Genomic DNA, 23955 nt, shown 5'->3' on the forward strand with positions numbered 1-23955 from the left:
ACGACCATATGGCATGTCTGTACCGTGAGAATGTAAGACCTGTGCGCTAACTAGCCGCGTGTATAACGTGGAACTTTCATCTTTAATAACTTCTAACTGAGGAACCTGAGGAAATTAAAAGTTAATATACTAGTTTCTGTTATGAATAAAAATAAGTCATCCAAATTTGAGCTTTGAAACCTGCATATTTTGGAAATTAGAAAAATCTTACAGAAAACGCAAATTTCTACAATTTTCGAGTCTAAATAAATACCATTATGTATAGATCACCTTCAGTGACCATCCAACTATGAAACAAAATCACCTTCCGTGCTTTTGTATTTATTTTGAGAATTTTACTTTTAGAAATTCACCTATAACTTTGTTAAAACCATAAATGTTTTGAATTTTTGTGAACAGTTATTTTATATGAGTAGGTGAGAGTGAATGAGTGTGCCTGAGTGAATGAAAGAGGGACATTCGCCATTCTTTGCAAGTGTATAAAATCTAGGTTGGAACTCGCAAGTGTTCAGACGATGTAACCGTGGGAACAGAGTCGCCAGTGGTTCCCCATCTTAGTGAATGTCGGATGTCCAAGAGTGTATGGTATTGTACAAGCAGCCAGAACGTTCGCGAGTATTTAAATAATTTCTAGAAATAAAGTAAAGTCTAGTTTTCCTTTCGGTTTGTTAAATTATACAGTAAATTTTGTGTAACAAGAAATCATGACGTAAATGATTCAGAAGTCATGACTGGTGCGTGCTAGATTTTGGCGCGAGGCGCACCCAAAGAGTTAATTCTGATTGGCTGTGTGATGTGTGAGCCAATGAGATGCGAGGACGGTTAGCAGACTAGGAGAGTGAGTCGCGAGTGGATGAGGAGTCGCGAAGGAACTGTGATCGAGAAGAGACATGCTTGATGTGTCCTCGCGAATAATGTGTAAAATGAAGTCATAAAACGGCTTCATCGGTTCGGTACTGTGCGATTTGAGACTGGAAGAGTCCAGTAACGCGTAGTGTGAGTTTGAGCGAGTTGTGACTTTTCGTTCCGCGAAAGACGCGAGTAACTTTAATAATTAAAAGCGTGGCGGTACTTCGTAAACTTTTACTAAGTGCTTATGGCGAGCATTAACGTTAAAAAACGAACTATTATTGAACATCGACTGCAAACGTGTATGTTAGAAAATCGTCTGTGTTGCAGTTAAGTAAATTCCGTAACTTTGAAAGCTAATTCTGGCGGGGTTTGAGTGGATAGAATTGTGAACTGAACTTTCTTCAAACGTAGATTAGCGGGCTGATGATCAGGTTTAAAGACAATAAAGAGCTTAAATAGAATTACCAACTTTGCGTTCTCGTTTGAGTAAACAATTACTACCAATCCAATAACTCAATTTATTTAGGAAGATTGCTCATAGATTGTATTTCAGCAAACATGTATCGCGGCCTCCGGTGAGCGGCTATTAAATTGCAGTTTCTTCAACACTGCTTTTCTGCAATTTTTCCAGTAGCTGCTATCAGGAGAGGCGAGTGCAGCAACTACCTAAGAAACGAGGTAGGTGGATTTTCTTTCAGGGAAAGGAAACTGCGCGATAAGAGCCTGACCCGTCGCAAGTGGTGCATCGGCCGGGAAATAAAAATAGTAAATTCCAGTGAATTTCAAAAAAAGCAGTAGTGACAATTACCGGACAATACAGAAGTGCTCGCTATGTGTAGGAACTGTGTAGCGTACAAATTGATATCGCCACGTGAATAGGAAGGACAGTGAAAGTGTCCGTGAACTGTAATGTGTTGTACGGAACGGAAGAATTTTTCGGTGACTACGCGCCGATTGGAATAGCAGTCTACGACGGCGTCTGGCAGACGACGAGCTACGGAGACTACGCAGAGGCGACGACAGCAGTGGCAGTTGGCAGCGCTGATTCGAGCGGGGGCCCGGAAACTGGTACAGCATTGCAGTGTATGGTGAACGGACCCGCAGTTTCATCTAGCAGCAATGCAGCACGCCGAAGCACAAAGTTAAGTACAGTGCTTTTGAAAACTTTGTGTGTTTGTGGAGTCAAACTGAGAAAAATGGCTGAGTTTCAACCAAGTGACAAAAAGGCGGAACTAAGTTGTGATAGTGGGATGGAGACAGGGGAAAATGACCCCATGAATTTTAGTTTAGACGTGTCTCAACCCAATTTCAGTAGTAGTTTGACTGATTCATCCTATGTTAATTATAGTTTGGAGTCAGATCCAAATATGTCAGTGCCCAGTGAGTTACAGTTACCCATGCCGGTAGTTAATGTTAATAGGGACATTGTATCAGCAAATGAGGGGGCGAAGGATAATGTCGCCAGTATGCTGATGAATCTATTAACTAAGATGAACGTGTTGGATTCCAATATGTCAAGTAAGATGGATTCCAGTATGTCAAAATTGGAAACTAATATGTCACAAATGGAAACTAATATGTCAAGTAAAATGGATTCAAAAATGTCTAAATTAGGATCTGATTTAAGTAATGAGATGACTAAAATGGGCGCTGATTTAGATTCCAAAATATCCGATCTCAGAGACTGTTGGAAGCAAGATTTAGCAGTGCTCAGTAGTAAAGTAAATGTTGAAATACAGCAGGTTAAACTAGAATGTACAGAAAATATTGTTCAAGTGCAAAGTGAATTGACGACACGAATCGAACAGGTTACTGAGGATCAACAGCAATTTAAATCCCATGTTGATGCAGAATTAGATAAAGTATGTGAGCACATAAAAGTGGTAGAGAATTCCAATGAAATTAATCATGCCGCCTTAGAATGTAAAGTAAATGATACCAAAATTCGGTGTGAGAAACTTGGAGAGCAAGTTGTAAATAAGGTCAATAATTTAGAGACTCACATAAGCCATTTCAGTGAAAGTGTGAATGAGCAACTTTGTGGGCATGAATGCAGACTAACCAAAGTAGAACAGTGTGTTTCTAACCATAGTGATAGTATAATTTCCAGTGGAATAATTGAATCTACCGAGGTTGCGTATGTTACCCACAGACAGTTTTTAAAATTTGACCCAAGTAAGAACATGCACCCCAGAGAATTTTGGAACGATTTTGAAGACGTTTTGCCGAAAGTATGGAGCGATAAACAAAAGATAGGCTTTATCACTTCAAATTTGATGGGAGAGGCCAGAGTATGGGGGAATTTAGCCTCTGAAAAATACGCGAAATTGTCAGAATTTAAATTAGCGTTCTTTGAGGAATACTGGGGAAAGAGAAAGCAGATGGATGTTCTTAATCGGTTCTGGTCGGGAGAGAAGTATGACCCCAAGAGAGAGGGCATCAAACGATTTGTTCAAAGGTGGGTAACAACTCTGTCCTACCTTAGTAATAAGTTAGAAACAGAACAGATCATATTAGGGGTAGAAAATAAGCTACCGTGGAACTGGAAAACTAAGATCATATCTGCGCCCCGAGATAACATTGACAAGTTCGTACAGTATTTAGAAAGGGTTGAATCCGTCCAAAAAGAAGAAGAAAACATGAGGAGGGAGCATCGCCCGCCTGCTAGGCAGAATGACAATCGCGCGGATGTAAACATTAATAGGATGGGTGTTCAGAGAGGCGGCGGATACCGTGGCAGTTCACGTGGTAGAGGAAGAACTTATGTTAACAGGTTCAATGAACGCGAGCAGTATGACAGCGGCCGACAGATGTCAGGAGGTGAGGCGGTCAGCTGGAGGCATAGTGATGACGCACCGCGCTCGGAAAACCATTAATTGTCTACGAGTGTGCTGGCGATCGTAGGCAACAGCGTTTAAAGTTAAATCCGCTGGCAAAACCATTCATAAGAAAGCAGCCTGAACGACCACCTAACATAAATGTTGTTGCTACAAAATTTAGGGAGGATAACGTAAAACAGACAGAGATAGTAGCTTTAAGTCAAGTGGAGGTTAATGAACCAATTAACTGTAAGAATAATCATAAGAAGCCACTTATTGAAGAACTAAGTACTAGTTATAAGGGTAATAATCAGAAAGACATTATGCACAGTAAAACTAATGAAGAGCTGTCGGATAGGGGTGAGAACAGTAATAATGGCAGGGTTGTGACTGCTTGATAAGATAATTGATGTTGTAGATAGTTACGAAGAAGAGGATAGATTAGAGGAGGAGGTAGAGGTTAATGACGACGCCTTGGATAGGGTCGTAGAAAAGGAGGTTAATGAGAAAGAGGGGGAAACATTGGAAAAATGTTTTGACTTAGCAATAGTGGATAGGCTAATAGGAGCTGCCACTAGAATTGAGGGTGATAATAAGCATGAAATAAACCCTGTAAGTGTGAATGTGATTGCCACCCAAAAGACAGGCTTCGAAAGGAGAGAAATTGTGCAAGATTTATTGGAGGAAGCAGAACCCAAAATAAATAAAGAGTACTTAGGGCAACCGATAGTAGAGCTAAGAGTATTAAATGAACCAGTTAAATGTTTGATAGATACTGGATCGGAAGTCTGTGCAGTATCCCAGAACTTGGTAAATGAACTCCCTAACAGTAAACAGATTGTTAAGATGCCAGTAAGTGGCTTGAACATTGTAGTAGCAACCGGTAAGACTAAGAAGACAGTAAAACAGGAAGTGTTTCTACCCATAGCATTTAAGGAAGTAGAAATAAGACAGAACTTCTTAGTTATAAATGGACTGAGTGTAGACATATTGGTGGGGGCTGACTTTTTGAATAAATATGAAGGATGGGTGAATTTTTCTACCAATGATGTTATGGTAAAAATTAAGGGTAAACTAATTACTATACCTTTCATCGGTAAGCAGCTATGTGAGTAGATACCTCAGAGAGCTTTGCACTCTTTGCAGAGCTAAGTGCGTGACGAGCACTAGGTCTCGAGTCGTTTGACAATATTTCTTCCACTTTCTTTTCCGTATTGTCAACCTACCTCTTCTTTCATTCAGAACTAAAATTCTATCGTCTTTCCTTCTTCTCTATCGTAGTTTTTAAGTGATAAAGTGTTTAAGTAATGAGTAGGAAAGAACCTCAGTGCAGTATAGGTTAAGCGTAAGGAATGAGTGTAAGAGAAAATCAAAAAGGATTAAGATACCTCAGATAAGTAATAAGTCTCAGTAAAGTAAATGTTTGGCCTAAGGTGTGAGTAATGCCCTTAGAAAGGTAAAATAACTAAGAAATGTAAGAGCCTCAGAAAATATGGTGACGAACATTGAAGCTGTCTGTTAAGTAACAGAACGATATGTTAAGACGTAGCATTAAGCTAATGTTTAGGAAAGGAAATGGAGCAGTACAGCAAAACTGTCTGTTCAATGAAGTCAGAGCCTCAGGAGGTGATTTAGTGGTAAAATGAGTAAAGGTACAGTGCAACAAGGTTGACTGTCAAAGGGGTAAAGGAAGTTAAGTTAAAGGGACAGTGCAGCAGGACTGACTGTCAAATGAAGAGAAATATGTGAGAAAAGGAGAAAGAATGAGCATAGTGTTTGGCTAGCTCGATATTAGGAAAAAGTGAGGCTACGAAGGTGAGTAAATAAAAAGCTTAATGTTGGTAACCAGAGGTGGCGTTTGTTGGTAAACAGAGGAGATGTTTGTAAACAAAAGGAAGTGAGGCTACGAATGTAAACAGAGCTGAGGCGACGTTGGTAACTCAGGAGGTGGATGTATGTTAGAAAGTATGGGTAACGAGGTTTCGCAGATTAGTAGGAAACGCTTTAACAAATACTAACCTGAGTGTGTGAAGTATGAGTATGAGAGTTGTAAATTAAACCCGAATGTGACTAGAGAAAACCTGATGTTGACAAGAAATTGAAGTAACTCCAGATATGTGAGATGAGGAAAGTACCCATGACATCGATTCCATTTTTGACCAGAGACACACAAAGCTCCCCAAGTTTGTCGTAGAGATTAGTATAAGGATTGTAGTGTTGATAAATGAATAAGTAAATATGTATTTTTCAGTGTTTAATTTATGATACAGGACTACAGGAGATTGCCTGGAGACAGAATTGTAATATTGATAATTTTGTGTATATTTTATATTGTTGTGTATTGTACAGGAACTGGAGAGTCACCAGTGCTGGCGGAGATTTATTATGTATTTGTGAACTATTTGTAGGAATTGTTTTTCTTAGTATTTCTTATGTAACCGTAACTTGTTTGATTATGAGATGAAGAAGTAATTAAAGAGTAAATGTGCCACTTCGGTACTGCATTAGGAAAGTCAATTCACTTTTCACTTAAAAAAAAAAAAAAAAAAAAATTTGAAAGTTGTACATACTGTAAAGTAAATTTTATCAAAAATATGAGACTTTAGAGTCAAGCAGATAGCGCCATTTATCGCTGCTGTAGGTTAAGACGTAGCAGTTAGAAAGGGAACTGAGGCCAGCTGATGTTTCAGGTGCGCCGAAGTAAACAGAGGTGGTAGCACGAGACTTGAAATGGACCTCCCAAGCAGGACCCGGTCGAACTACGAGTGCTATCAAAATCTTAAGTGTAAGTGGTAAAAAAGTGACGCTCACCATAGCGATAGTAGTGTTAGTGTGCGTGTGACGTACATCAAGATAGTATTTAGGTTTGTTTTCTCTTTCAGGAATTTGTAAATAGAATTTTGTAATCTGAAAAATTTTTTTTTTGAATGATGATAAAAGTGCATGTTTAGATATAAGATGTTTTGTAGGTCGTCAGCCCTAGGTATAAGTGGATGATTGATGTACAGGAACTATAAATGTTAAATAGCTGTTTGAGTAAATCTTTAATAGAAATTTTTTTTAGAAAACTAAAAGTTTGTCATGAATGAAAAAATTTAGTTTCCTCAGGAGGTGTGTGGCGTCGCAACTAGTGGGAGCGCACAGTTTTCTATCAAATATTTACTGTGAAATGTAGACAGACTGTAAAGTAGCCATCAGATTAGCATATGTGCTGTAGCGGGCAGATTACCGGTGTCCGTTCGTCTGACGTCACGACCATATGGCATGTCTGTACCGTGAGAATGTAAGACCTGTGCGCTAACTAGCCGCGTGTATAACGTGGAACTTTCATCTTTAATAACTTCTAACTGAGGAACCTGAGGAAATTAAAAGTTAATATACTAGTTTCTGTTATGAATAAAAATAAGTCATCCAAATTTGAGCTTTGAAACCTGCATATTTTGGAAATTAGAAAAATCTTACAGAAAACGCAAATTTCTACAATTTTCGAGTCTAAATAAATACCATTATGTATAGATCACCTTCAGTGACCATCCAACTATGAAACAAAATCACCTTCCGTGCTTTTGTATTTATTTTGAGAATTTTACTTTTAGAAATTCACCTATAACTTTGTTAAAACCATAAATGTTTTGAATTTTTGTGAACAGTTATTTTATATGAGTAGGTGAGAGTGAATGAGTGTGCCTGAGTGAATGAAAGAGGGACATTCGCCATTCTTTGCAAGTGTATAAAATCTAGGTTGGAACTCGCAAGTGTTCAGACGATGTAACCGTGGGAACAGAGTCGCCAGTGGTTCCCCATCTTAGTGAATGTCGGATGTCCAAGAGTGTATGGTATTGTACAAGCAGCCAGAACGTTCGCGAGTATTTAAATAATTTCTAGAAATAAAGTAAAGTCTAGTTTTCCTTTCGGTTTGTTAAATTATACAGTAAATTTTGTGTAACAAGAAATCATGACGTAAATGATTCAGAAGTCATGACTGGTGCGTGCTAGATTTTGGCGCGAGGCGCACCCAAAGAGTTAATTCTGATTGGCTGTGTGATGTGTGAGCCAATGAGATGCGAGGACGGTTAGCAGACTAGGAGAGTGAGTCGCGAGTGGATGAGGAGTCGCGAAGGAACTGTGATCGAGAAGAGACATGCTTGATGTGTCCTCGCGAATAATGTGTAAAATGAAGTCATAAAACGGCTTCATCGGTTCGGTACTGTGCGATTTGAGACTGGAAGAGTCCAGTAACGCGTAGTGTGAGTTTGAGCGAGTTGTGACTTTTCGTTCCGCGAAAGACGCGAGTAACTTTAATAATTAAAAGCGTGGCGGTACTTCGTAAACTTTTACTAAGTGCTTATGGCGAGCATTAACGTTAAAAAACGAACTATTATTGAACATCGACTGCAAACGTGTATGTTAGAAAATCGTCTGTGTTGCAGTTAAGTAAATTCCGTAACTTTGAAAGCTAATTCTGGCGGGGTTTGAGTGTGGATAGAATTGTGAACTGAACTTTCTTCAAACGTAGATTAGCGGGCTGATGATCAGGTTTAAAGACAATAAAGAGCTTAAATAGAATTACCAACTTTGCGTTCTCGTTTGAGTAAACAATTACTACCAATCCAATAACTCAATTTATTTAGGAAGATTGCTCATAGATTGTATTTCAGCAAACATGTATCGCGGCCTCCGGTGAGCGGCTATTAAATTGCAGTTTCTTCAACACTGCTTTTCTGCAATTTTTCCAGTAGCTGCTATCAGGAGAGGCGAGTGCAGCAACTACCTAAGAAACGAGGTAGGTGGATTTTCTTTCAGGGAAAGGAAACTGCGCGATAAGAGCCTGACCCGTCGCAGCAGTTAATCTTAAAATATTTTCAGAACATATTACTCAGTACATTTCAGCGTAAGTACCGGAGATAACCACTACATTAGAAACTAAATCCCCATACCTCATATCCTCGGAATTTGGCGCATGTTTTCATGTACTTTTAGATTCAGCAATCGGTTATTTGCTACCGTCTTTACTGCAAGGCACTGGTATTACAGAACCATCGTACTATTCTGCAGAGAGTTGTCTGCTGGTGCACGCGGACGCTACCTCAGTTCTCGTGTGGACATCTGTGACAATTTTCGAGGCTGGAACTCAAATTGTAGGGTGTTATTAACTGTGAATTGCGGTGACAGTATATTACGTGGGAAGAAGAAGTTGCTCGAGGCGTTATTATGTAATACAAGCATCAGTTGTAGCTGTTGTAGTATGTTTTACTCTGCCGATACACTAGGTCATCCCATACCTCGATCAGCACCTCTTGCATAGGTGAAGCGACTTCTGTTTCAGCTCTGTCTCACAGAAGAAACCGGTCAGAGGTAACCCATAAAGCTTAAACCCGGTCAGACACAGGCCAACCGAGAGTAGATGCAATGAAAAGCAGTTTCCAGAGTCTCACAGCTAATACTGAGCATAACTTCATTTTGAAATCTGTGAAATACTCCCAATCAGGAACTCATCTGTCCCACCTCCAGCTTTCACAAATTTGGCTAAAAATTGTTCTACAACTAGGTGGGTCTCAAATAGCCCACTATACCCCTTGGGGTATAGAATAACACTTTTCTTTAATCAGTGACATGCATACGTCTTAGTATAAGGGCGTCCGAGGTGGAACGGTCAATATTTAGGGATACGACAGGAATGTCCTTTGAAGCGAAACGATTCATGCGTACACATGACCTATTCCAAATAGTTTCTGATATATAGCACTTCAACATACATTTATTTTTGGGCTAGTGGCGTGCACATATGTCTCTTATCCACCCAACCTCTCTGACGTTCTCTCCTATTCCACTCTTCCCCTCGCTTTCAACTTCTTTGCTCGGGATATCTTTCTGCCATAGGAATAGGTGTGGAGAGAAAACTGAACCCTACGGGAATTCATTTAAGCTTTCTCTCCAGTCGCTAAAATTTTCTGCTTTTACAACATTGTTTTAATTATTCAGCACAATGTTTTGCATTCTGTTTGTTAAGTATTCAACCCAGCTGTGTGCAAGACCACCAGTTCCATAAATAACAATGTGTTCTATTTTGTAAACTATTCGGAACTGGCCATATACCCATATGATGTTTTTCATATTCAAATCGACGTTCCAGCCATATCACTGAATGTTAACCATACTTCTTGGCACACCCACTATGTCGAAAAACTTGTGGCCTAAGCTCTCTTGAACACACCAGAGTCTCATAATTATGGCAGGATTGTAGTTCCATTAGCATTGTTCTGAACAACGTATTCAGTAGGTTTTCTTGGTTGTAAGTCAAATGCCCCAACTGATATCCTCAATTGAGAACCCCTCTGCCTTACACAGCGCACGCTGGGATCTAATTATAAAAAGCAGAGTTCTACCTGTATGGATATCGAACAGTTTGTCCTAATAGTTAAGTTAGGAATGAAATGTGAAGAGAAAATAAGTGTACCGTAACCTCCCGACCAGGGAAAATTTTCGGCAAAAATAAATGGGGAAATCCAGAATACAGGTAACTAACTGTCTGTAGACATGTGCAGCCTGGAATATATAGTTAACGCCTATGAAGTCGTAGAAAGAATTACTATCAGTTAATGTGTTTCTCAAAGACTGGCGATTCTACAGATTTTTACAAAATGATTCAAATGGCTCTGAGCACTATGGGACTTAACTTCTGAGGTCATCAGTCCCCTAGAACGTGGAATTGCTTAAACGAACTAACCTAAGGACATCATCACACATCCATGCCCGAGGCAGGATTCTAACCTGCGACCGTAGCGGTCGCGCGGTTAAAGACCGTAACGCCTAGAACCGCTCGGCCACCACGGCCGGCAGATTTTTACAAAACCATAAAGATATATTTACGATTTTTTACACCAATGTATACAGTTGCTTACCGCTGATGAGTGTTTTCTTCCAAGGGTTTGCTTAAAGTAGTGTGACACTGACGCAAGATGAAAATCGAGACTCACATACCGGGTAAAAATGGCTGACATTTCAATCCTCAGGGTTACTTAAAAGAGTCGTCTGCTAAGACTGAATCATATTTTTCGAAGTTTGCACTGCTACAGGAAATGTATACCGTAGGCACATTTCATTTTTGTTGTTATGTCGTTGATAATTTTTCCTGTCCACTAATATCACATTACTAGCTGATGGGTGATCATAAATGCGAAAAGAAATAGAATTCCTCTTCTTATCTCACTTTACTTATCTTCGCTGTATCCCCCAACAGGCCACCTGTCTCACTTCAAGAATATTTAGATGCCCTATAACATGTAACTTCCAATGCTAATGTGTTAAATCGCTGAATATTCATCTGATTCCTTCAGCAGTGTAAAATCCATTTGTGATCAGTTTCTTCGTAGCAGTCCTTTACATGATTATTTTTCGTGCGGTCACGGAAGTGACCGTCATGGACGTATAAAATCTTTTCGGGCTTCACAGCTTCACTTATGTATTTCCATTTGGATACGTAAATACTGAAGGGAAAGGAGTCTAATTTGAAAATAAATGTGCAGCTGAGAAAGTAAAATTAAGGACAAATTTTAAGCATTGGTAAATACATTTTTATACATACGGCTGGAAAACTTCACTTTGCGGTAATAAGTTTCGACAGAGAAGACAAGGAGCAGATATTGTCTCAGATCACAATTTAGTAATGATGAAGCGTAGGCTGGAGCTTGAGACAATCGTCAAGAGGCGTCAACGTTGAAAAGAGTGGGGTACTGAAGTACTGAGGAATGTTATACGTCTGAAGTTTTCTAGGGTTGTAAATATTGAAGTAATGAATACAACGAAAGGCAGATCAGCCGAAGAGGAATGGCCATCTCTAAAAGGGGAAATCAGAGTAGTTGGACAGACAGATATAGGTGCAAGGAAGGTAAGTGTGAAGAATTCTTGCGTAACACAAGAAATAATTCAACTGGTCGACGAAAGAAAGAAGTACAAAAATGTTCAGGAAAAGATAGGAATTACAACAATATATTAGCATTTTTCTCTTTTTTCTTGTAGCAGTAAAATTATTTTTTCCTAAGAGCAAACGTTATAATCTGACTATGAAGTATGTTATTTGTGATGAAGAAAAGACTTGCGTATATACAACATAAAGTCATAATGCTTAAAGTCTGGAGAAATAAGTTTAGTAACTAAGTTATCTTTGTAAATCAATATTTATCTTTTGCCTGGCATACTCCACTTCTCACTTCCTTCTTTACGCTTTGTTCCTCCTAGCCACGATCTTTTAAGACGCATGTGTTTACGTAAGTTTCTTTAAGTGCAAATAATCGCCCATTTTTTCAAACATTGTGTAATGCTCTTTTATGTTGCGTTATTGAAAGGTTTTACAGTGGAAGTGCAGGTGAGTGTTGCCGTTGGAAAGGAAACAACCGGCTTAGGCTATATGTGCATAGCTGCTATTGCGTCCATCTTGGAGATAACTGCGAATTGTTGCAGTTACTTAGAACTTACTTGTCACTTACTTGACGAGGTACGATTGCCCAGTGTTATTAGTATTGGTACACTTAAGATAATCGGAACTTTCACGGTCACGAAAATAAGAAAGCCAAGACTGTTATTTCTAAACAGTGAAACCTAGTGTCTCATAGGAATTAAATCTTTTGAAGTTTCGTCATCTCAACTCACCCTCTGTGAAAGGAGAGTTAGGGAATACATAATTGTAAGTCACTTAGGAGTTAAATAAATGGGAAGTTCTTGGAAGCTATGGCGAAATGTCTGCTGGAAAATTTTGAAGAAACAGAACGAGAAATGGTTGTCGAAAGACTGACTCATTATATTGAAAAGCGAAGAAAAAAAACATTCGTTGAAATTAAAAGCAAAAGAGCCAACACTGAGGCTGCATGAGGAATTCCACTGTTAAACGGAGGGGAGAGAGCGGACAGATGGAAAGAGTGTATAGGAGGCCTCTACGAGGAACTGTTCGTCTACATAATACCGAAGATAGCAACCACAGATAACAGCTAGAGCTATCGCACAATCCATCCAAGTTTTAACTGGTGCCTATCATAAAATAAGCACGGTTCTTGTTCATGCATTCGGAAGTTCGAATCTAAGGATATTATCCTGAAATTCAGTCCCAAAGTAGTAATAGTAATAATAATAATAATAATAACAATAATAATAATAATAATAACAATAATAGTTGGATGACGCTAATCTGTACTGGAACTTACTGTAGTTTGACAGGCCACAAAGTAATTTATAAAAACGCAACAGAAGTGTATCTTAGGCATTTTTCAAGACGGTATGCTACAGAATATCTTTCATAATAGAATCCCTAAATGTCTAGATAAATGAATATGTGAAAAGAGTCTTGGAAGCTGTTCTAACACAAAGTCCTGAATGAGTCCTGGACTAACTGAGATACTTAAATGAAAAAGTGCATCAATATGACCTTGACACACAAGCGCAGATTATCTCCAGCTCATAGTAATGATTCCACCAGTGATTGCAGACTCCACCAACTGAATAGTAATTTAAATTGAACGTAAACAGTCTCTGCCGCAAGAAATTTTTATTTTAGGTTAACTGTTCTGGTCTGTTTTAATCTTCAGACCTCATACTGAAATATTAGCGTATAATAGAGGTAGAGGGATGTAGTAATACATAAAATACATCTTACATAAAAAATAATAAACTAAGAAATTATGCCCATGATGGTAGGCGGTGGCGGCGAATGGAGCAGGAGTGCGACTGCACGAACGCTAACTGCTAAAGAGAGCAATGCAGCTGTTGCTTAAATAAGCGTTGCTCTACTCATTGGACACAGAATTACCTCAGCAATAGCCAGTCAACCTTACATGACATGAAACCGTTTTTACAATAAAGTATATACAGAATGGTTTCACAGAAGAAAATAACAAATGAAGAAATAGGTGCCTTATGTTACATAAAGTTGTAAGGTGTCAGGCAAATCCAACACCTTCTATGAAAACCCTGACATCATAAGCAAATCCAGTAGTATGTCACATAGCTCCGAATAAATCGTGACATTAAATTAACCAAAGTAATACGAGTAACGAGTGAGCAAATGGAATACCATAGAATAACACAAGAATGCCTAAATGCATGTCATACCTTCCCACTGTGAGACAGACCCAGTTCCGAGGGGAGAAACAAGAACAGAAACCGAGAGCAGAACCGTGTTAAGCTAGAAGGCCCTACGATAAGGGACGGACACCCACGTCGCCAGCTAACCACTAGGACAACGCCAGCTGCAAGTTTTAGTGTGAGACTTTTTCGGGTCTCTGTTACGTCAAAGACCACCCCCCAGCCCATGTTAAAAGCTTGAGCCCTCCATAAAAACAGTATAGATCTTACGATAACACAAAAAGGGCCACACCACCCACAAGTTTTAGCATGAGACTTTTTCGCGTCTCTGTTACTTTGCAAACTTTAAAAACATTGCCTCACCACGAAAAGTATAACGTCTCTCATTGGATAGACAGAATTTTTGTAGGCAGAGCTTAAGGTTAACATTGAGTCCCTGATTGGTCAGATGAAAACACAGCCAGATAGTTTTTTTAACCAACTTCGGTAAATGGTAGTAAGGACAAGTTAGTTCCGAGACGGCGAGCTGGATGGCTGCTGCGCCGGCCGCCGCCCCCTGACGAAAACACCAACAAGGTAATGAACCCACGCGATGCCGCATAACAGCGCATAAAGCTTCACTTAGAACTGCAGAAGTCTCATCTGTTACATCTCCTTTTTGCTTAATACTAGTGTCGGTCGTCAATTAAAGCTCATGGTGTTCACATTTGCCACCTGAAGTAAAAATCTGAAACGCGATGATTTTTCTGTTATCTAGTTACTGAGAAGCCACATCAGCCACTGTAATTTACGACACGTTAGATAAGTAATTAAAGGTAATTGAGGGTCACTGTAGACCATTTTGATAGTTTTCTCTTTTGTCAAACTTAATTTAAACCTAGATTATAGATGTGATCTGGCATAGGTCATCCTTCGATCCACTGTAGAACTTGGAAACCCATTGAGGGAATATTCGTTCACATTTTTGTTGAACGCAGTTGGTTTTTACCATCCTGTATTAAAACACTTCCTTTTATCAATAGTGCAATTTATAAACAATGTTTTGTGAGTAGAATAAAATTTCCAATGGTAAACGTAACTGCTTTTTCGACGTTATTTTACCAGCTAACCAAAAATATGAAAGCCTTGAACCCGTTCCACTAAATTTAGTTAGTATTAAGATTCTTTTACAGGGAGTGCAGTGGAGCTGACTCTGAAATCATTAAGTATTTGGTTATATCATCGAAAGTCTCACTGAACTCTTCTGAATTCTACATGTCATGTGTGGTCTGGCGTCTCCTTACCAGCAACAGGTCCCAGGTTCAAACTAGTCAATTCCCTAAAAAACATGCTCAGAGCGTCGTTGCGCGAAAGTGGTAGGGAGACACGATATAGAACAAACAGACACCACCCAGAATGTTAGAAAGTAACTGCTACAAACAGCATTTCGTAAATACCAACTGAAGTAAAATAGCGTCCTGTACGTAGCCTAGGGCACAATCACCATTTCGCATGAAGTCAGCACTGCACACAAATTATGCCTATTAAGACAGCCATGAGTAAAAAGCATAAAACGTAAGCAGCCAAAAGTGTAATATAAAGTGCACAGAGTTCATTACACTCATAAAAACATTATATAAAAAGTGGAAGAAAGAATAAAAGAGGAACGGAAGAGCAGGAACAATCTATAGTAAGCATCAAAAAGATCGTAGAAACATTTTTCTCTGAAGTGTAGTTCCTCACTGAGTGTGGATAAGGATTTATTTTTGTAGTGAGCATAAAGCTCTACCTCTCCTAATGTGTTAAGTAACAATCCTTTTGGAGCATTGTGAAGGATTTTTAAGTTATTCATTATAGATCCTTCTGAGGGATTGCGATCTGTTAGGTGTTGGCCAAATACTGATTTTTTATGAGACGTACCTGTAGTGTGTTCCTTGTAACCAGTAGTGAAGTTCCTACCTCTGTGGTCAATGTACTGTTTGTCGGACTCTTGTCATAATATTTTATAAACACCGGAATTAATATAGTTGTATACATGGAAGAACCCTGGAGATACTAAAAGGTATCAGATTGATTATATAATGGTAAGACAGAGATTTAGGAACCAGGTTTTAAGTTGTAAGACATTTCCAGTGGCAGATGTGGACTCTGACCACAATCTATTGGTTATGAGCTGTAGATTAAAACTGAAGAAACTGCAAAAATGTGGGAAATTAAGGAGATGGGACCTGGATAAACTGAAAGAACCAGAGGTTGTACAGAGTTTCAGGGAGAGCATAAGGGAACAATTGACAGGAATGGGGGAAAGAAGTTCAGTAGAAGAAGAATGGGTAGCTCTGAGGGATGAAGTAGTGTAGGCAGCAGAGGATAAAGTAGGTAAAAAGACGAGGCTGCTAGAAATCCTTGGGTAACAGAAGAAATATTGAATTTAATTGATGAAAGGAGAAAATATAAAAATGCAGTAAATGAAGCAGGCAAAAAGGAATACAAACGTCTCAAAAATGAGATCGACAGGAAGTGCAAAATGGCTAAACAGGGATGGATAGAGGACAAATGTAAGGATGTAGAAGCTTATCTCACTAGGGGTAAGATAGATACTGCCTACAGGAAAATTAAAGAGACCTTTGGAGAGAAGAGAACCACGTCGTATGAATATCAAGAGCTCAGATGGCAACCCAGTTCTAACCAAAGAAGGGAAGGCAGAAAGGTGGAAGGAGTATATAGAAGGTTTATACAAGGGTGATGTACTTGAGGACAATATTATGGAAATGGAAGAGGATGTAGATGAAGACGAAATGGGAGATACGATACTGCGTGAAGAGTTTGACCGGGCACTGAAAGACCTGAGTCGAAACAAGACCCCGGGAGTAGACAACATTCCATTAGAACTACTGACGGCCTTGGGAGAGCCAGTCATGACAAAACTCTACCAGCTGGTGAGCAAGATGTATGAGACAGGCGAAATACCCTCAGACTTCAAGAAGAATACAATAATTCCCATCCCAAAGAAAGCAGGTGTTGACAGATGTGAAAATTACCGAACTATCAGTTTAATAAGTCACAGCTGCAAAATACTAACGCGAATTCTTTACAGACGAATGGAAAAACTGGTAGATGCGGACATTGGGGAATATCAGTTTCGATTTCGTAGAAATGTAGGAACACGTGAGGCAATACTGACCTTACGACTTATCTTAGAAGAAAGATTAAGAAAAGGCAAACCTACGTTTCTAGCATTTGTAGACTTAGAGAAAGCTTTTGACAATGTTGACTGGAATACTCTCTTTCAAATTCTAAAGGTGGCAGGGGTAAAATACAGGGAGCGAAAGACTATTTACAATTTGTACAGAAACCAGATGGCAGTCATAAGAGTCGAGGGGCATGAAAGGGAAGCAGTGGTTGGGAAAGGAGTGAGACAGGGTTGTAGCCTCTCCCCGATGTTATCCAATCTGTATATTGAGCAAGCTGTAAAGGAAACAAAAGAAAAATTTGGAGTAGGTATTAAAATTCATGGAGAAGCAGTAAAAACTTTGAGGTTTGCAGATGACATCGTAATTCTGTCAGAGACGGCAAAGGACTTGGAAGAGCAGTTGAACGGAATGGACAGTGTCTTGAAAGGAGGATATAAGATGAACATCAACAAAAGCAAAACGAGGATAATTGAATGTAGTCAAATTAAATCGGGTGATGCTGAGAGAATTAGATTAGGAAATGAGACGCTTAAAGTAGTAAAGGAGTTTTGCTATTTGGGGAGCAAAATAACTGATGATGGTCGAAGTAGAGGGGATATAAAATGTAGACTGGCAATGGCAAGGAAAGCGTTTCTGAAGAAGAGAAATTTGTTAACATCGAATATAGATTTATGTATCAGGAAGTCGTTTCTGAAAGTATTTGTTTGGAGTGTAGCCATGTATGGAAGTGAAACATGGACGATAACTAGTTTGGACGAGAAGAGAATAGAAGCTTTCGAAATGTGGTGCTACAGAAGAATACTGAAGATAAGGTGGATAGATCACGTAACTAATGAGGAGGTATTGAATAGGATTGGGGATAAGAGAAGTTTGTGGCACAACTTGACTAGAAGAAGGGATCGGTTGGTAGGACATGTTTTGAGGCATCAAGGGATCACCAATTTAGCATTGGAGGGCAGCGTGGAGGGTAAAAATCGTAGAGGGAGACCGAGAGATGAGTACACTAAGCAGATTCAGAAGGATGTAGGTTGCAGTAGGTACTGGGAGATGAAGCAGCTTGCACAGGACAGAGTAGCATGGAGAGCTGCATCAAACCAGTCTCAGGACTGAAGACAACAACAACAACATTACCGCTATTTCCAATTGCATGTTTCTGCCCAGTTCGCCAAAAATTAATAAATAATGGCTATTGTCAATTGGTACTCTTGAAATATTTATTAATTTTGTTAGAAATTAAGTCCATGTATGTCATTTTGGAAAATTTGATGTTGGAAGTACTAAGATGGTTGTCAGAATAACGCAAATTACGAAACAAGTAATCAAATTAGTTGGGGTTAAATGTGTTATATTGGGCAGTTTGGTATAGCACGTTTAGTTCTTTTTGGATTTCATCTAGTTCGAGAGGTAATTTAAATATTCTGTAAATGATAGATTTGAAGAAGCTGTCTTGTATATAGAAGGATGACATTAGTTAGCATTAATAATTAGGCCAGTAGCAGTTGGCTCCCTGTAAAAGGCAAAGCAATTTTTACAGCTGCATTTAGCATTGGCTGGATCTAAAGAGGTAATATTATTGTTGTTTTCACGTTCTACTGTAAAAACAAGATTAGGACGAACGTTATTTAAAATGTTGGTTAGCCCACCTCATCTCTGCAACCATCATAGAGCAAAGTATCGTCAGCATGTTGTTGTTGAAGTCTTCAGTCCAGACACTGGTTTCAAGCAGCTCTGCACGCTACTCCATCCTGTGCAAGTTTCTTCATTTTCCAGTACCTATTGCGACCTTCATTCTTCTGAATCTGCTTAGTATATTCATCTCTTGGTCTCCCTCTACGATTTTTACCCTCCATGTTGGCCTCCAGTACCAAATTGGTGATCCCTAGATGCCTCAGAACATGTCCTACCAACCGATCCCTCCTTCTAGTAAAGCTCTGCCACAAATTTTTCTTCTCTCCTATACAATACTTCCTCATACGTTAAGTGATCTACCAGTCTAATCTTCAGCATTCTTCTGTAGCACAACATTTCGAAAGCTTCTATTCTCTTCTTGTCTAAACTTTTTATTGTCCACGTTTCACTTCCATACATGGCTACACTCCATACTAATTCTTTAGAAACGACTTCCTGACACTTAAATCAATACTTGATGTTAACAAATTTATCTTCTTCAGAAACGCTTTCCTTGCCATTGCCAGTCTACATTTTATATCCTCTCTACTTCGGCCATCATCAGTTATAGCAAAACTCCTTTACTACTTCAAGTGTCTCATTTCTTAATCTAATTCCCTCAGCATCACCCGACTTAATTCGACTACATTCCATTATCCTCGTTTTGCTTTTGTTGATGTTCATCTTACAGCCTCCTTTGAAGAGACACGGTCCATTCCGTTCAACTGCTCTTCCTAGTCCTTTGCTGTCTCTGACAGAATTACGATGTCATCACAAAACGGAAATTTTTATTTCTTCTCCATGGATTTTAATTCCAACTCCGAATTTTTCTTTTGTTTTCTTTACTGCTGGCTCAATATACAGATTGAATAACATCGGGGATAGGTTACAACCCTGTCTCACTCCCTTCCCACCCACTGCATCCCTTTCATGCCCCTCGACTCTTATGACTGCCATCTGGTTTCTGTACAAATTGTAAACATCCTTTCACTCCCTGTATTTTACCCATGCCACCTTCAGTATTTGAAAGAGAGTATTCCAGTCAACATTGTCAAAAGCTTTCTCTAACTCTACAAATGCTAGAAACGTAGGTTTGCCTTTCCTTAATCTATTCCCTAAGGTAAGTAGTAGGTTCAGTATTGCCTCACGTGTTCCAACATTTCTACGCAATCCAAACTGATCTTCCCCGAGGTCGGCTTCTACCAGTTTTTCCATTTGTCTGTAAAGAATTCGTGTTAATATTTCTGCAGCTGTGGCTTATTAAACTGATAGTTCGGTAATTTTCACATTTGCCAACACCTGCTTTCTTTGGGATTGGAATTATTATATTCTTCTAGAAAGTCTGAGGGTGTTTCGCCTGTCTCATACATCTTGGTCACCAGATGGTAGAGTTCTGTTAGGCCTGACTGTCACAAGGCTATCAGTAGTTCTAATGGAATGTTGTCTACTCAAGGGGCCTTGTTTCGACTTAGGTCTTTGAGTGCTCTGTCAAACTCTTCACGCAGTATAATATCTCCCATTTCATCTTTATCGACATTCCCTTCCATTTTCATAATATTGTCCTCAAGAACATCGCCCTTGTATAGATCCTCTATATACTCCTTCCACCTTTCTTCTTTCCTTTGTTTGCTTTTAACTGGGTTTCCATCTGAGCTCTTGATATTCATGCAAATGGTTCTCTTTTCTCCAAAGGTCTCTTTAATTTTCCTGGCGGCAGTATCTATCTTACCCCTAGTGATATGCGCCTCTAAATCCTTACATTTGCCTTCTAGCCATCCCTGCTTAGCCATTTTGCACTTCCTGTCGATCTCATTTTTGAGACGTTTGTATTCCTTTTTGCCTACTTCATTTACTGCATTTTTGTATTTTCTCCTTACATCAATTAAATTCAATATCTCTTCTGTTACCCAAGGATTTCTATTAGCCCTCGCCTTTTAACCTGCTTGATCCTCTGTTGCCTTCATCTCTCAGAGCTACTCATTCTTCTTCTACTGTATTTCTTTCCCCCAGTCTTGTCAATCGTTCCCTGATGCTCTCCCTGAAACTCTCTACGACCTCTGATTCTTGCAATTTATTCAGGTCCCATCTCCTCAAATTCCCACCTTTTTACAGTTTTTTTAGTTTTAATCTACAGTACATAACCAATAGATTGTAGTCAGAGTCCACATCTGCCCCTGGAAATGTCTTACAATTTAAAACCTAGTTCTTGAATCTCTGTCTTACGATCATATAATCTGTCTGAGACCTTCCAGTATCTCCAGGCTTCTTCCATCTATACAACATTCTTTCATGAGTCTTGAACCAAGTGTTAGCTATGATTAAGTTAGGCCTTGTGTAAAATTCTACCAAGCGGCTGCCTCTTTCATTTCTTACCCCCAATCCACATTCACCTACTACGTTTCTTTCTCTCCCTTTTGCTACTATCGAGTTCCAGTCACCCATGACTATTAAATTTTCGTCTCCCTTCACTATCTGAATAATTTCTTTTATCTCATCATACATTTCATCAATCTCTTCGTCATCTGCGGAGCTAGTTGGCATATAAACTTGTACGACAGTGGTAGGCGTGGGCTTCGTATCTATCTCGGCCACAATAATGTGTTCACTACGCTGTTTGTAGTAGCTTACCCGCACTCCTATTTTTTATTCATTATTAAACCTACTCCTGCATTACCCCTATTTGACTTTTTATTTATAACCCTGTATTCATCTGACCAGAAGTCTTGTTCCTCCTGCCACCGAACTTCACTAATTCCCACTGTATCTAACTTTAACCCATCCATTTCTCTTAAATTTCTAACATACCTGTGCGATTAAGGGATCTGACATTCCACGCTCCGATCCATAGAACGCCAGTTTTCTTTTTCCTGATAATAACGTCCTCCTGAGTAGTCCCCGCCCGGAGATCCGAATGGGGGACTATACCTCTTATAATATAAAATTTTGTTCGTGATCTGTAGATTGTTTTTGAAAAATTGTAATTCTATGTGATTAACGAAGATGTCAGTTATGGTACTTGCCAGTGACTTGCATTGCTAATCTGTCTTTTGAAAAGAGATTTTGTCATTGAATGAGAAATAGTTGAAAGCAAGTGCATTTGCATATAATTCAATTAACTCTGTTACTTCTCTTGTACTCATAATCTTATTTTGAAGTAAATTACTTTTAATAATAGCTATTGTTTTGGTGACTGGTATGTTAGTGTGCACATCCGTAACGTCTAATGAGGCAAATCTTGCATTGTCAGGAATTTCAGTATTATAGGGTGACTGTGATAGTTTGTCGGTGTCCTTTACGCTAAAATTCTCTTCATAAATATAAATACGTTTCAAATATCATTTAGTTTTTTGTGTAGGTTGTGCGATGACCCGTTCATATCTTTAACAATTGGACGAGTTGGCGAATTATACTTATGTAGCTTTAATTGGGATCTTAACTTAGGTAACTGAGAATTCATTACCTTCAATTAAGGTTTTTTCTTTTGGTAAGAGAAAGAAATTATTATCATCAATCAGTTTTTTAATCGTAATTTGAAGTTTCGGGGTTGTATCTCTGCTAATTTCGGTAATGCCATTTTCACTGAAAAACGTTAAAGTCTTTGAGAGATAATCATTTTCATTAACAAGGACCAAAGTATTACCTTTATCTAACTGTGTTACAATTGTTTTTTTAATTATAAGCTTGTCATTAATATTTTTAACTATTTGGGATTATTATCTCTTTTACTTTTAGTTTTTTCTTTGGTGATTAAGTCTCTAGTTTTTAAGCCACTTTTCCAAACCTCTGGGGAACGTTTCGTCGCATCTTTAACATCGGCCATTATGCGCTTAATGCTTACATCGTTTGGAGTAGGTGTTAATCTATATTTTATCTCTTGTTTAAAAAGGTAGTTTCAGCAGGAGTAAAATGAATGTTAGTGAGAATGTAAACCCTTGGATAGAATGTATGTTCACTAATGAAGGAAACCTGTTTTCTTCTTATGCTTATTCATAATTGTTTCCCAAAAGGAATCAATGTTCTCATCAGTAATGTCGAGTTGTACAAACAAGATCATAGAAGACAACTGCTTTCTTAACCAAATGCAGTTTGTGTATTTTATACTTTAGTTCGTCTTTTTGCTTAAAGGAATTCTTAATTTTGGACTTCATCTGTGCAAGGCTGCTCTTCTGTCGAACAATTGGAATAACATGAGAATTTGATTTGACACTAACCCTAGCATATTTAGGAATAACATGACTGGCTAAGCACTGTTTGTTAAAATGGATTGTCGTATACAGTTTCATTATTTTAAACCTAATCCCTCTAAATTTCTTAAAATCTGTAAATACTTGACTAGGTAAGGAATCAGTAATAATTAAAAAAACTGAATAGCAATTATCTGAAAACAAAAATGGATCCCTGGATTGCAAAGGGTCGGTCTGTCGTTGAGATTTGAACGCAAGGCTCAGGTGCCGGGGGTCACCGTGATTTTAAATACACACAAATTGGAAGCTGTCTCTGTTCGTAGTAGGCATGTTAAGTGAATTTCAGAATGGTAGCTGCTGTAAAGAAAATGTTACCACTTCAGCTAACTTCAGACGTACAATGATTGTACATTTATGTTCGAGAATTAATTACAAACAACCTCTAAGAAATGAAAGTAAATATGGAAGTCAAATAACGATTGGACTCCTGCCCTACATAACAACTTGAGAAACGAAAATCAAAATTCTTCTGGTGTACTGATGAAATGAGCAAATGGGCAGCGTTTTAACATGCGTAAATTTTATTGAATAAAATTACCTATCACTGAAGATGGGCACGAAATTTCTAAGTAAGGAGAACTGAGAAATCACGCATGTTGAAATAATGTGTGGACAAACAGAACAACTATTACAAACAACTCGTAAAAAACTGCAATCTCGCTCGAATCGGAAATGACCCGAAGAATAATGAGGCGCTCCAATTTGCCACAATTTAACCTGAGGACCATGGCATATGATCTCCAACGCCAATTAGACCAAGCAAAGCGAGTAGATTTCCGACAGAGCACAGTCGAAGCAAAGGCAGATTGCAGGGCTTACGGCTCAGCAAGTGTTTTACTCTATAGCGAAAACGGGCACGTATTGCTGATTGGGTGATTTCGAACTCTGCCGAAACTTGAGCGTGAAAAGATTCTAGAACCCTCTCGCTGCAGAGAAGTGTGCTTCGCAGTGATATCGATAGTAACACAGAGGTCAGCATCTCGTATCGATAAGTGACTGAACTTAACTAGAAAGTATGTTACATGCATAATAGAACGTGAGCGTTACAGAACGCACTCTTTTCAAAGTTACTAACAAGAAAAATACAGACACGTATGGAAATGAAAATTGAGGATCTGTTAACTGACG

This window comes from Schistocerca gregaria, chromosome 4 (assembly GCF_023897955.1).
Source record: "Schistocerca gregaria isolate iqSchGreg1 chromosome 4, iqSchGreg1.2, whole genome shotgun sequence".
Taxonomy (NCBI): Eukaryota; Metazoa; Arthropoda; class Insecta; order Orthoptera; family Acrididae; genus Schistocerca; species Schistocerca gregaria.